The sequence below is a fragment of the Piliocolobus tephrosceles genome, chromosome 11 (genome assembly GCF_002776525.5).
Source record: "Piliocolobus tephrosceles isolate RC106 chromosome 11, ASM277652v3, whole genome shotgun sequence".
Lineage (NCBI taxonomy): Eukaryota > Metazoa > Chordata > Mammalia > Primates > Cercopithecidae > Piliocolobus > Piliocolobus tephrosceles.
The window spans coordinates 90214436-90229413 of NC_045444.1; the positions used below are offsets into that span (position 1 = coordinate 90214436).

A 14978-nucleotide genomic window follows, 5' to 3' on the forward strand; every position below is an offset into this window, starting at 1 on the left:
GTTGAAAATGAGTTCACTATAGATGTATGAATCTATTTCTGGGTTCCCTATTCTGTTCCATTGGTCTACGTGTCTGTTTTTATGCTAGTACCATGCTATTTGGGTACTATGACTCTGTAGTATAATTTGAAGTCAAGTAATGTGATTCCTCCAGGTTTGTTCTTTTTGCTCAGGATGGCTTTGGCTATTCTGGGTCTTCTGTGTTCTCAAATAGATTTTATAATTTATTTTTCTATTTCTGTGAAGAATGCAATTGGTATTTCAATAGGGATTGCATTTGGTCTGTAGATTGCTTGGGTAGTATGGACATTTTAACAAGATTGGTTCTTCCAACTCATGAACATGGAATACCTGTTCATTTTTTCCTGTTCTCTTCAATTTCTTGCATCACTGTTTTATTGTTTTTATTGTAGAGATTTTTCACTATAAGTTTACTCATAGGTATCTTATTTTATTAATATTTGTAGCTATTATAAATGGAATTTTAAAAAATTTCTTTTACAGATTGCTTTCTCTTGGTATATAGAAATGCTGAGTTTTGTATGTTGATTTTGTATCCTGCAACTTTACTGAATTTTGTTTATCAATTCAAATAGTTTTTTGGTAGAGTCTTTAGGTTTTTCTATATATAAAATCATATCATCTGCAAATAAGAATAATTGGACTTTTTCCTCTTTAATTTGGATCCCCTTTCTTTCGTTTGTTCGTCTGTTTGCTCTAGCTAGAAGTTCCAGTATTGCAGTGAATAACAGTGGTGAAAGTGGGCATCCTTGTTGTGTTCCAGGTCTTAGGGGAAAGGCTTTCAGTTTTCCCTCATTCAGTATGATACTAGTTGTATGCCACACATGGCTTTTATTGTGTGAAGATATATTCCTACTATCCTCAGTTTTTTGAGTTTTTATCATAAAGGGATATTGAATTCAATCAAATGATTTTTTCAGCATCAGGTGAAATTATCATCTGGTTTTCATTCTTCATTCTGTTGATACAATGTATCACATTGATTGATTTGCATATGCTGAACCATCCTTGCATTCCTGGGAGAATTCCCACTTGGTCATGATGAATGATTTCTTTAATGTGTTGTTGAATTTGGTTTGCTAGTATTTTGTTGAGGATTTTTACATTAACGTTTATCAGGGATATTGGTCTGTAGTTTTCTTTTTTTGATGTGTCTTTGTCTGGTTTTGGTATCACATTAATACTGGCCTGGTAGAATGAGTTTGGAAGTGTTTCCTTGTCTTCTATTTTTTGGAATAGTTTAAGTAGGATTGATATTAGTTCTTGTTTAAATGTTTGATAAAATTTAGCAATGAAGCCATTAGGTCCTGGGCTTTTCTTTGCTGAGAGACTTTTTATTATGATTTCAATCTCATTACTTCTTATTGGTCTATTCAGGTTTTGGATTTCTTCATGGTTCAATCTTGGTAGGTTGTACATGTCTAGGAATGTATTCATTTATTCTAGCTTTCCCAATTTATTGGCATATAGTTGCTCATAGTAGTCTCTAATGATCCTCTGAATTTCTGCAGTATCAGTTATAATGTATCATTTTCATCTCTTATTATATTTATTTGGGTCTTCTGTCTTTTCTTCTTAGTTAGTATCACTAAAGATTTGTCAATTTTATCTTTTCAAGAAACCAACTATTTATTTCAGTTATCTTTTATATTTTATTTTTGTTTTAACTACATTTGTGTCTGCTCTGATCTTTATTATTTCTTTTCTTCAACTAATTTTGAGTTTGGTGTGCTCTTACTTTTCTAGTTCTTTAACATGTATTATTAGGTTGTTTATTTGAAGTTTTTGTACTTTTCTGATATAGATGCTTATTGTTATAAACTTTCTTCTTAGTACTGCTTTTGCTATGTCACATAGATTTTGGTATGTTGTGTTTCCATTTTTATTTGTTTCAAGAAATTTTAAAATTTTCTTCTTAATTTCTTCATTGATTCACTGGTTATTCAGGAGCATGTTGTTTAATTTCCATGTGTTTATATAGTTCTCAAAGTTCCTCTTGTTATTGATTTTTAATTTGATTCAACTGTGGTCAGAGAAGATACTTGATATGATTTCAATGTTTCAAATTTTTAAAGATTTGTTTTGTGGCCTAACATATGGTCTGTCCTTGAGAATGAGCCATGTACTGGGGAGAAAAATGTGTATTCTGCAGCCATTGTATGAAATGTTCTGTAACTATCTATTAGGTCCATTTGGTCTATAGAGCAGATTAAGCCTGATGTTTCTTTGTTGATTTTCTGTTTGGAGGATCTGTCCAATGCTGAAAGTGAAGTGTTGAAGTCTCCATCTCTTATTGTATTGGGGTCTATCTCTCTTTTTAGTTTTAATAATATTTGCTTTATATATCTGAATGCTCCAGTGTTGGGTGCATGTATACTTACAATTGTTATATCTTCTTGCTGAATTGACTCTTTTATCATTTTATAATTACCTTCTTTGTTTCTTTTTATAGCTTTTGTCTTGAAATTTATTTTGTCCAATATAAATATAGCTACTCTTTTCCTTTTTTGGTTTCCATTGGCATGGAATATCTTTTTCCATCCCTTTATTTTCAGCCTCTGTATGTCTTTATAGGAGAAGTGTGTTTCCTTTACGTAGCAGATCACTGGGTCTTATTTTTCAATCCATTCAGCCACTCTGCCTTTTTATTGGAGAAGTTAGTCCATTTACATTTAATGTTATTATTGATTATATTACTATTGATGTTATTGAATGTTATTATTATTATTATTGATAACTAAGAACTTACCCCTGCCATTTCATTATTTGTTTTCTGGTTGTTCTGTGGTCTTCTCTTCCTTCTTTCTTTCCTTCTTGTCTTCCTGTTACTGAAGGTGATTTTCCCTGGTGGTATGTTTTAATTTCTTGCTTTCTATTTTTATGTATCTGTTGTATATGTTTTGATTTGAGGTTACTATGAGGCTTGCAAATAATATAACCCCTTATTTTAAACTGACAAGTTAAAACTGATTGCAGAAACAAACTAACGAACAAGCAAAGCAAAATCTAATAAAAGCTCTACACTTTAACTTCATTCCCCCTGCTTTTTAACTTTTTGTTGTTTCTATTTATTTCTTATCATATTGTCTATGTCTTCAGAAGTTTTTGTGGTTAATATGTGTATATAAAAAATAATATATAATATAATACATTATATAATATATGATAAATAATATATATAAACACACACGTGTGTATTTTTTTTTTTTTTTTTGAAACAGGGTCTTGCTGTGTTACCCAGGCCAGACTGCAGAGGCTTGAACAAGGCTCACTGAAGCATCAACCTCCTGGCTCAAGTGATCCTCCCATCTCAGCCTCCTGAGTAGCTGGGACTATAGACATGCACCACCATACCCATTAAACTTTTATTTTGCAATTGTTTGTAGAGAGGGGGTTTCACCATGTTGCCTAGGCTGGTCTTGAACTCTTGGAGCTCAAGTGGTCTGCCTGCCTTGGCCTCCCGAAGTGCTGGGATTACAGGCATGAGCTACCACACCTAGCCTATAGTTATTATATTTAGTAGGTTTATCTTTTAGTCTTTCTACTCAAAATATGAGTAGTTTATACATCACAATTACAATGTTGTAATATTCTGTGTACTTACTATTACCAGTGAGTTTTCTACCTTCAGATGAATTTTTATTGCACATTAATATTCTTTTCTTTCAGATTAAAAACTCCGTTTAGCATTTCTTGTAGGACTGGTGTTGATGAAGTCCCTCAGTTTTTGTTTGCCTGGGAAAGTCTTTATTTCTCCACTATGTTTGAAGGATATTTCCACCAGATATACTATTCTAGGATAAAAGTTTTTTCCTTCATCATTTTAAATATGTCATGCCACTCTATCCCGGCCTGTATGTTTTACACTGAAGAGTCTGCTCCCAGACATATTGAAACTCCATTATATGCTATTTCTTTCTTTTTTTTTTTTGAGACGGAGTCTTGCTCTGTGGCCCGGGCTGGAGTGCAGTGGCCGGATCTCAGCTCACTGCAATCTCTGCCTCCCGGGTTTACGCCATTCTCCTGCCTCAGCCTCCCGAGTAGCTGGGACTACAGGCTCCCGCCACCTCGCCCGGCTAGTTTTTTGTATTTTTTAGTAGAGACGGGGTTTTACCATGTTAGTCAGGATGGTCTTGATCTCCTGACCTCGAGATCCGCCCTCCTCGGCCTCCCAAAGTGCTGGGATTACAGGCTTGAGCCACCGCTGCCCAGCCTTATGCTATTTATTTGTTTTGCTGCTTTTAGGATCCTTTCTTTATTCTTGACCTTTGAGAATTTGATTATTAAATGCCTTAAAATAGTCTTATTTGGGTTAAATCTGCTTGGTGTTCTATAATCCTCTTGTACTTGAATATTTATATATTTCTCTAGGTTTGGAAAATTCCCTTTTTCTATCCCTCTGAATAAACTTTTCACTCCAATCTCTCTCTCTCTCTTCGTTAAGGCCAATAACTCTTAGATTTGCCCTTCCAAAGCTATTTTCTGGATCTTGTAGGCGTGCTTCATTCTTTTTTCTCCTCTCACTGTGTATTTTCAAATAGCCTGTCTTCAAGATTATGAATTCTTTCTTCTGCTTGATCAATTCTGCTGTTGAGAGACTGATGCATTCCTTAATATGTCAACTGTAATTTTCAGCTCCAGAATTTCTGCTGGGTTTTTAAAAATTTTTTCAATCTCCTTGTTAAATTTATCTGATAGGATTTTGAATTCCTTCTTTATATTATCATGAATTTCACTGAGCTTTCCCAAAACACATATTTTGAATTATCTATCTGAAAGGTCACATATTTCTGTCACTCCGGGATTGGTCACTGGTGCCTGATTTAGTTGATTTGGAGTGGTCATGTTTTCTTGGATGATCTTGATGCTTGTGGAAATTTATCGTTGTTTGGGCATTGTGGAGTTTGGTATTTATTGTAGTTTTCACAGTCTGGGCTTGTTTGTACCTGTCCTTTTTGGGAAGGCTTTCCAAGTATTCAAAGAAAATTGAGTGTTGTGATTTAAATCCTTGATCACTATAACCAGACTTGCATTAGCAGGCACCCTAAGTCCAGCAATGCCGTGACTCTTGCAGACTCATAGAGGTACCATCTTGGTGGTCTTGGATAAGATCCAGGAGGATCCCTAGATTACCAGGCAGAGACTCTTGTTCTCTTCCCTTACTTTCCCCTAAACAAATGAAGTCATGAAGTCCCGTTCTCCATGCTGAGCTGCCTGGAATTGGGGGAGGGGTGGCACAAGCACCATTGTGGCCATCAGCACTGGGACTATACTGACTCAGACTCAAAGCTAGCACAGCACACTGAGTCTTACACAAGGCCTGCAGTGACTACTGCCTGTCTACTGCAAATGTTCACTCAAGGCCAAGGGCTCTTCAGTCGGCAGGTGGTGAATCCATCCAGGCTTGTGTCTTTTTCTTCAGGGTGGTGAGCTCCCCCTGGCCCAGGGAAGGTCCAGAAATGCCATCGGCAGCCAGGGCCTGGAGTCAGGAACCTGAGGAATCTGCTTGGTGCTCTACCCTACTGCAGCTGAGCTGACACCCAAGCCACAATATAAAGTCTTTTCCACTCTTCCTTTTCCTTTCCTTATGCAGAAGGAGTTTCTTTCCCTGTCCACCACTGCCCCAGGCCCATGACAAATACTGTCAGGCTATGGCTGATGTTTACTCAAAGCCCAAGGGCTTTTCAGTCAGCTTGTGGTGAGTGCGGCCATGCTTGGGTCTCTCCTTTCAGGGCATTGGGCTCCCCTTTAGCCTAGAGCAGGTCTAGAAATGCCTTCCAGGAATGAAGGCCTGGAATCTGGGACCCCAAGAGCCTGCTCAGTGCTCTACCCTATGTAGCTGAGCTGGTCCCCAAGCTGCAAGACAAAGTTCCCTTTAATTTTCCCTCTGCTTTCCTCAAGCAGAAGGAGTCTCTCCCTGAGGCCACCACAGCTTGGAATGCACTGAGTTACAGCAGAAGCCAGCATGGCTCTGAGTCTCGCCCAAGGCCTGTGGTAAGTACTGCCTGGCTACCACTGATGTTTACTTAAGGCCAAAGGGTTCTTTAGTCAGCAGGTGATTAATCCTGCCAGGACTGGGTCCTTTCCTTCAAGGCAGCAGTTTCTGTTCTGGACCTAAATGTATCTAGAAATGTTTTTCAGGAGCTAGAGCCTGGAATGGGGGCCTCAGGACTCTGCCTGGTGCCATAGCCTGCTGTGGGTGAGTTGGTATCCAAGTTGCAAGAAAAGGTCCTCTTTACTCTCCCTGTGCCTCTCCTCAAACAGAAGGAAGGACCCTCTCCTGGAGCTACGAGCTCTGCTGCCTTGGGCTGGGAAGGGGTGATGCAAACACTCTCTTGGCTGCTTTGTCTCACTAGGTGTCTCACTAGGTCGCATGCCCCACAAGTCCACTGGCTTCAAGCCACATGGCATCAGTACTTGCTTAGGAATTGCAGTCCTTGTGGCCTAGACTACCTTTCAAGTTTATTTAGGACCCCAGAGTACTTTAGCCTGAAGTGGTGGGGCTTGCTGGAACTCGGGTTCTGACCACTGGGATGGGCAATTCTCCTCTGGCTAGGGTTGGTCTAAATGCTCCCTCTGTGGGTTCTGGTTGAATTCTGCCCCGTGTTGCTTTCTGCTGTGGCAATGAGTTCCAACGTGAAGTCCCACAATCACTGCACTCTTTCTCCTCCAAGCACACACATTTTCTCTCTGCTGCTGCCAGGCTATGGGGAAGGGGTGGTGTCAGTGATTCAAGACTATCTTTATTACCTTCTTCAGTGTCCCTTTCCTTGATATGATGTGAAAACCAGGCACTGTGAAGGAATGTGTATTTTTGAATCTATTATCATGTTGAATCAACCCACAGGAAGATACACAAATCTAACGTCATTTCTGTTCAAACAAACAAAAAAATTCAGTTAGTTGTTGTGCATTTGTGATGTTTGACATACTATCAACGAGACACTTGGATATAATGTTTGTTAATTTGTTTTCAGTCTTGAAAGATTTCTGGGTAGAAGAGAGATAAATAGTTTCATTTTATGAGGCCCAGAAGTATAGAATAAGGACCAATTACTTGAATTCTCAGAAGAACCAATTTAAGACAGTTGAAGCCCCTCTCTCTTTCATTCCAAAATGGCAAGAGATGTATGTTGAAAGCAAGAATAAAGGGTTTTGGTTGGGCTCAAGAGGCGTCATCTGTTTAAAATATGGCAATGGGGTGTATTGTCCTCAAATTCCTCAACCCAGGTCAAAGTGTTAGGGAGAGAGGCCTGGTCTACTAATGGGTACATGGTATTCCCCTATCTAACATCAGGGCCTTGGTTAACAACTCATTGCTTATACAAGGGACAGAAGCTTCTTCTTAACTCCATTTCCAAACTTCCTAAAAGAGCAGTGTGGGGAAATGATGATTCCTTGCTTTAATTTATACTGCCTATTTCCCTTCCACCTATACATGAAAGGCAGGAGAGTCAAATTCCAGTAGAAGTGGCACTTTCTTCTTACATAGTAGGATGAAGTAATTATCTTTGTCATGTTATAAGACTCTAATTGACATCAGAGTTGACTATATGCCTTGGACATCTCTTATGTATCACTGTAAATCTCAACCTTGCCTGTCTTTTTCCTCCTCCTGTTGAGGCAAGCAGTTTGCAGTTTCAACCTGACAGTACCTCATCTCAGATGCCCTCTGAATGCTGCTCACCTGCTCTGGGGCTTCTGAGCTGATACCTTTGTGTATATTCCTCAGAAACACTGTTGGTGCCCATATATGCTTGGCAGATTCGATTATGACTTTCAATCTTCACTCCCTCCCTGTAATAGAATTATACATTGAAACTTATTGTCAAGTGTTTTTATTTTTAGTACCTCCCAGTAGAAGAGATAGAGATTTTATCTCTGCCTCCTTGACTTTGGGTTTGGCTATATGACTTACTTTGGCCTATGGAATGTGAGTGCATGGGATGCAAGCAGAAGCTGTAAATGTCTGTGTTGTTTGACTTGGTCTCATGTTTCTGCCATTCACCATGAGAAAGCATGGACCAGGAAGTTTCTGGTCCTAGGAGAAGATACATATGGAGTAGAATTGAACCCAACCCATTCACAGACTGGAATGGAGCATGGTCAGCTGACCTACAGACCCAGGAGTGAAAAACTGACATTTGTTTTGTAAGCTTTTAAAATTTGGGGTTGTTTGTTATGTAGTATTGTTGCAGTAATAGTTGGTGATACGGTTTGGATCTGTGTCCCTGCCCAAATCTCATGTCAAATTGTAATTCCCAGGGTTGGAGGAGGGGCCTGGTGGGAGGTGATTGGATCGTGGGGCTGATTTCCCCCTTGCTGTTCTTGTGATAGTGAGTTCTCACAAGATCTGCCTGTGTAAAAGTGTGTAGCCCCTCCCCTTCATTCTCTTCCTTCTACTCTGGCCATCTAAGATGTACCTGCTTCATCTTCACCTTTTGCCATTATTGAAAGTTTCCTGAGGACTCCCCAGCCATGTTACCTGTATATCTTGCAGAATCATGAGTCAATGAAACCTCTTTTCTTTATACATTACCCAGTCTCAGGTATTTACCCTTGACTTGGCTTTCCATTCTTCCAGGTTTTGTGTCACCTTGCTACGACTACTGCCTCCTGGATTCACTCCCCAGTAAAGTATTCATATAGACATCTTTGTTTCCCACTTTGCTTTTTGAGGAACCCAAGCTAAGACACTCCATGTTTACTTCTAATTTTCATTAATTACAGGTTTATATACATTGTTCAGATATTGGAGGCTCCAAAGTGTTCACCACCCCAACCTCCAACACTTTTGCCAGCAATTAGTCACATTCTTTAGGTCTTCTTTGAACAAGCCTAGGGGGCTTCAGGGAATGTGTCGGAAGGCTAATGAGAAGATATTGACCTGATTTGAGACTAAATTTTATTTTATCTTCCAGTCTATCTGAATCCAAAGCCTCCTCTGTCAGTTATCAACAGAGCCCTTGCTATCGCCTACCCCAAGCCTCTTTCTTCTTAGACAGCTAGCAATCCCAGCAATAAGAATGTACTCTGTAACTCTTGGAGAATTTTCCCAAGATGGAATGGACTAACTAGGGAAGCAAGGAGTTCCTCATCACTGAAGAGGAGTTAAGGAAGCTGGGTGATCATTTGTGAACTATGTAGGAATTAAATAAGTAAAAAATCATAGCTATCATTTATTTAGTGCTAGGCACATTGTTAAATATCTTAAATATACTAGCTCAAGTCTTCACAATAACCCTTCACACTATTTTCTTCATTTTTTTTATCTGAGGGAATTGAGAGTCTGGGAGGTTAAGTAACTTGTTTAAGGTCTGTGACCAGGAAATGACAAGGCCAACCCAGTTTGTCCTGCTTCCAAGCCTATTCTCTTCTGCCAAGTACAGATGACATTTTAATTATGGGCTAGGGGCTTAAATCAACTTGACCTTAAGATCTCTTCTATTTCAGACTCTACAAGTCTACTAACTTCTGCATCAAAGCACAATAGCAAAAGGAGATGATATAATACTGTATGAGGTTTCCTTCCCACCTGTTTTCCTTCCTTTAAAATTGAAAAGATTAACACATCATAACTTTTTTAACAAACGAGTGAGTATAGTGGTTTTCACACTCAAATCACACCCAAGGTTGTTTTCTGATTCCAGACAGGTTTTTGCAGAATGTAGTCATTTATAAATTAGGTGAGGCTTCTGCTTGACTCTTCTGGCTGGAGTGGAGAAAATGAGCCATGAAGGTCTGTGGGAGTGTGGGGGTCATGCTGGGGGAGGTATAGGTGATGTTTTCAAGGACAACTACCACAGTCAGAGATATCCTACACCTGGGTGGCCTCTGGGTGTTTGGGAAAGATTATAAGTACTAAATATAACACAAAAGGAAAAAAGAGGGGCAACAGAGTTGGGTTTGGCCTAAGAGCTTATGATCTGACTCATAGACACCTGAAAACATTCGAGAGAAGGGGAGGAAGGTGTGTGCTTTGGGAGGATATGAGTGCACGCACGTAGGACAGTACATCTGTCACTTTGAGAGTGTACTGGAACATTTTCATGCCCTAATGACGTGAGTGTTACTTGGGCTCTTCTAAGGACTAAAATGTGCTAAGTGCAAACACCGACTATGTGCTTTTTTTTCTCGACCTCTGAACTTTTTATTGCCCTCCTGTTCCCCAAAGGGCACCCTGCTTCTGGGGCTTAGTGTCTCAGAACTTTGGTGTCATCGGTCTCAGACGTCACTTTGCCGTCCACTATCGGGCAAGTGGGGGTCTTTTGGATGGTTTGCATGGAGCTGCTGTTGTCAAGGGCATCACCAAAATTGAGTCCTCCCCATCTTCCAGCAGGCAGCGGTAGGTGGCGATCTCAGCCTCCAGCTTGACCTTGATGTTCAGCATGGCCTGGTACTCCTGGGCCTGTCCCTCTGCCTAGGTCTGTGCCAGCTCTGACTCCAGGTGCAGCAAGACCCCATTGAACTGTTCCATCTGCAGAGTGTAGCGGGCCTCCACCTGCCTCAGGCTGTTCTCCACGCTGGCCTTCAGATTTTTCATCCAGTCCAGGTTGATACCCAAGGACTGGACTGTATATGTCAGCTCTGTGAGCATCATCGCAGCAGCTCCAACCTCAGCGGACTGCATGGTAACCACTGTGGTGCTCTCCTCAGTCTTCTGAGACCAGTACTTGTCTAGCTCCTCTCACTTCTTCTGAGTCGGCTCATTGTATTGGGCCTGCATGTCCGCCATGACCTTGGCGAGGGCCTGAGATTTGGGGTTATCTACTGCCATGGTCAACAGAGCTAGCAATCTGAGCTTTTAGGCCTTTCCCTTCCTCTTCATGGTTCTTCAGGAAGAGCAGCTCCTCCTTGAGAGCCTTGAGATCTGTCTCCAGCTGCAGCTGAGTGACACTGATGTCATCAATGACCTTGTGGAGCCCATAGATGTCGTTCCTCACAGGCTGGCACATGACCAGCTCTGTCTCATACTTGACTCTAAAGTCATCAGCAGCAAGACATGCATTGCTGATCTGCAGAATGATGTGGGCATTGTCCACAGTATTTTCGAAGATCTGAGTCCTCAGGTCCTCGATGGTCTCAAAGTAGTGGCCCCAGTCTCTGACCTACAGTAGCTTCTTTTTCAGGTGCTCCCAGATTTTACTCTTCAGCTTCCAGTTTTCTGTCTCCAGGTTCCTCACTCTGTACAGCTAGAGAAAGGCCAGGGGGTCATTTAAGCTTTGCATGGTCTCCTTCTCATTCTGGATGCCTCCCATTCCTGCCACACCCCCAACCATCCCTGCAGCCACATTCCTGTGTGCCTGGTATTTGTAGGTTCTCGGTCTCGTTGACTTCAACAATGAAGCCAGAGACCCTCCTGCGAGTGTTACAGTTCTTAAAGACAGTATGTCTGGAGTTTGTTACTTCAGACATTCAGATATGTCTGGCACTTCTTCCTTCTGGTGGATTTGTGGTCTCGCTGACAACGGCGATGCTGCAGACCTTCATGGTGAGTGTTACAGTTCATAAAGGCATAGTGGACCTAAAAAGTGAGCAACGACAACACTTACTGTAAAGAGTGAAAGAATAAAGCTTCCACAATTAAAAAGGGAAAGCAAGAGGATTGCCACTGGGTGGTTGGGGCAGCCTGCTTTTATCCCCTTATCTGGCCCCACCCACATCCTGCTGATTGGTCCATTTTACAGAGAGCTGATTGGTTCATTTTATAGAGAGCTGATTGGTCCATTTTACAGTGAGCTGATTGTTCCATTTCGACAGAATGCTGATTGGTGCATTTACAATTCTCTAGCTAGACATAAAAGTTCTCCAAGTCCCCACTAGGTTAGCTAGATACACAGTACTCATTGGTGTATTTACAAACCTTGAGCTAGAGACAGAGTGCTGATTGGTGTATTTACAAACCCTGAGCTAGACACAGAGTGCTGATTGGTGTATTTACAATCCCTTAGCTAGACATAAAAATTCTCCAAGTCCCCACTAGACTCAGGAGCCCAGCTGGTTTCACCTAGGGGATCCCACAGCGGGCCGTGGGCGGAGCTGCCTGCCAGTCCCGCACCATGCACCCCTACACCTCAGCCCTTGGGCGGTTGATGGGAGGGAGCAGGGCAGAGCAGGGGGCGGTGCTCCTCAGGGAGGCCCAGGCGGCGTGAGAGCCCACCGTGGGGTGGGGGGCTCAGGCATGGCAGGCTGCAGGTCCTGAGCCCTGCCCGGTGAGGAGGTAGCTGAGGCCCGGTGAGAACTCAAACACAGAGCTGGCCTGGGGGACCTGATGTACCCACTGCAGCTGCTGGCCTGGGTGCTAAGCCCCTCACTGCTCTGGGTCAGCAGTTCTGGCTGGCCGCTTTGAGTGCTGGGCCGGCGGAGCCCATGTCCGCACCTGCTGGAACTCACACTGGCCTGTGAGCACTGTGCACAGCCCCGGTTCCCGCCTGCGCCTGTCCCTCCACACCATCCCAAAAGGAGAGGGAGCCTTGGCCAGCGACGGCCTTTCCAGCCTCGGCACTCTCCAGTCTCGACCAGCCCAGAGAGGGGCTCCCACAGTGCTGTGGCAGGCTTAAGGGCTCCTCAAGCACCACCAGGGTGGACGCCAAGGCAGAGGAGGCACCGAGAGAGGGCTGTTAGCATGTTGTCACCTCTCACCTGGACCCCAAGCCACCCCAGAAGCTGGTGGAGTGGGACATAGAGATCCGGGAACCAGAACCCCCAGCGCCTGCATAGACGCCGGCGGCACTTCTGACTGGTGGGTGCAGTAGCTAGGCACCTGGACAGAACCAAGGGACCGGTAGTTGGTGGGGAAGCAAGTGGTGAGGTTCATACTCTCCCGGCCGGGGGTAGAGTGAGAGGACAGATCAGGCTTGGCTGAAGGCTTTGTTGTTGTTGTTGTTGTTGTTGTTTTTGAGATGAAGTTTTGCTCTTGCAGCCCAGGCTGGAGTGCAATGGTGTGATCTCGGCTCACTGCAACCTGTGCCTCCCAGGTTCAAGCGATTCTCTTGCCTCAGCCTCCCAAGTAGCTGGGACTACAGGCATGTGCCACCACGCCTGGCTAATTTTGTATTTTTAGTAGAGACTGGGTTTCTCCATGTTGGTCAGGCTGGTCTAGAACTCCTGACCTCTGCTGATTCACTTGCCTTGGCCTCCGAAAGTGCTGGGATTACAGGCATGAGCCACTGCTCCCAGCCTGCTCTGTTTTTATATTAGCATATAAACCAATGACTGTAGTTATATAGACTACAGGCACCAAAAACTATATGTAATCTGAAAATATGTAACTGAGACATTAGGTTTTAAAAACATATAGAAAAGAGACTTGTGATTAAGACTTCATATTATAGTATTACGTCATAAACAAATTGTGATTAATTACCTTTAGGAAAATCTGCTCTATAGACTGAGAAGGGGGAAGTGTTGCTTCAGTACAAACCATCTTTTTGTTGCTTTGGGTTTATGTTAATGTTTTGTTTCCTTGAGTTCCTATATACTATATCATATTATATAGGGTGGGATTAGTTGTATAGTTTTTGCTTAATAAAACATTGTTTTGGAACGTTTGTTATTCCTTACCTGGGAACAGAAATCCAACATAACAAAATTTAGAGAAGATAGTCTGAGAATTAGGTAACAGGAAGTAGGAATGCAGAAACAAAAGAGGAAGGGGCAAAATATAAAGTTTTATTTGCTAGAAACAGTATTTTGCAAAAGGAAAGAGAATGGAGGGGGTCAAAAATTTGGAGAAACACTATAGATGATGTTTTTCTCAGTTGTCACTGTGTACATTAACATGTTAAAGGTTCTGAAAAGTCCCATAATAAAAAAGTTGATGTAACTTGGATAAACAAATGTTTTCCAACTCATTTTGATCATCTTCCTTTTTAAACATTTTAATTTTTTACATATATATTAATAATTTATGGAACTATTATTAATATTATTATGGAACTTCCCACATTTTGGGAAGTTGGTCCAGAACTCATATTGGTTCAATCCTTGTCCTCTAATGAAGGTACTTGTCTTATCCAGTTTGAAGCTGATAATTAAAGTAATAATAAAAATACCTTAATTGTATAGCACTGTTCAGTTAATGAAATGCTGTCACATCTACTTTCTCTGTTGGTCTTTATGACAGCAGTCTGAGGTAGACAATATTGTTCTCATTTCACAGATAAGGGAACTGAGACACAGAGTGTTTAAGTGGTTGTTATGGCAACATGTAGAGAAGAGAAGGGAGTTGAACCTTAGTCTTCTGCATTTAAATGGCAGGCTTATATTGATTATGCTGTTGAAAGTGTTTTTATGTAAATGTATGTAATTGATGAAATGTATATAACTGGCTAGGAGGGGGAAGAGAGAGCGAGAGAGATTGAGAAAGAGAGAGACAGATACTGCGATGTGATGATCAGACGGCAGGTTACAGAACCTAATCATCTTCTATATCACCAATGGAAATTGGAGAAACAGTTTATTGGATTTCATAATGACTCTATGATCATTTAAGTTATTCAGTTAAAGTTTTTTTTTTTTTTTTTAAAGTAGAAATACTATTTATTTATTTATTTATTTATTTAAGATGGAGTTTAGCTCTTGTCCCCCAGGCTGGAGTGCAATGGCACGATCTTGGCTCACTGCAACCTCCACCTCCCCGGTTCAGGCAATTCTCTTGCCTCAGCCTCCCAAGTAGCTGGGATTACAGGTGCCTACTACCATGCCCGGCTAATTTTTTTTTTTTTAAAGTTTTCTTTTTTTTTTTTTTTTTTACTATACTTTAAGTTCGAGGGTACATGTGCATAACGTGCAGGTTTGTTACATATGTATACTTGTGCCATGTTGGTGTGCTGCACCCATCAACTCGTCAGCACCCATCAACTCGTCATTTACATCAGGTATAACTCCCAATGCAATCTCTCCCCTCTCCCCCCTCCCCCCTCCCCGTGATAGGCCCCGGTGTGTGATGTTCCCCT

At 41.7% G+C, this 14978-nt stretch overlaps 1 pseudogene; it reads right to left on the reverse strand.

The window, feature by feature from the left end:
* Positions 1-10214: 10214 nt before the first annotated feature.
* Positions 10215-12838, reverse strand: LOC111546210 (annotated as a pseudogene).
* Between the last annotated feature and the right edge of the window lie 2140 nt (positions 12839-14978).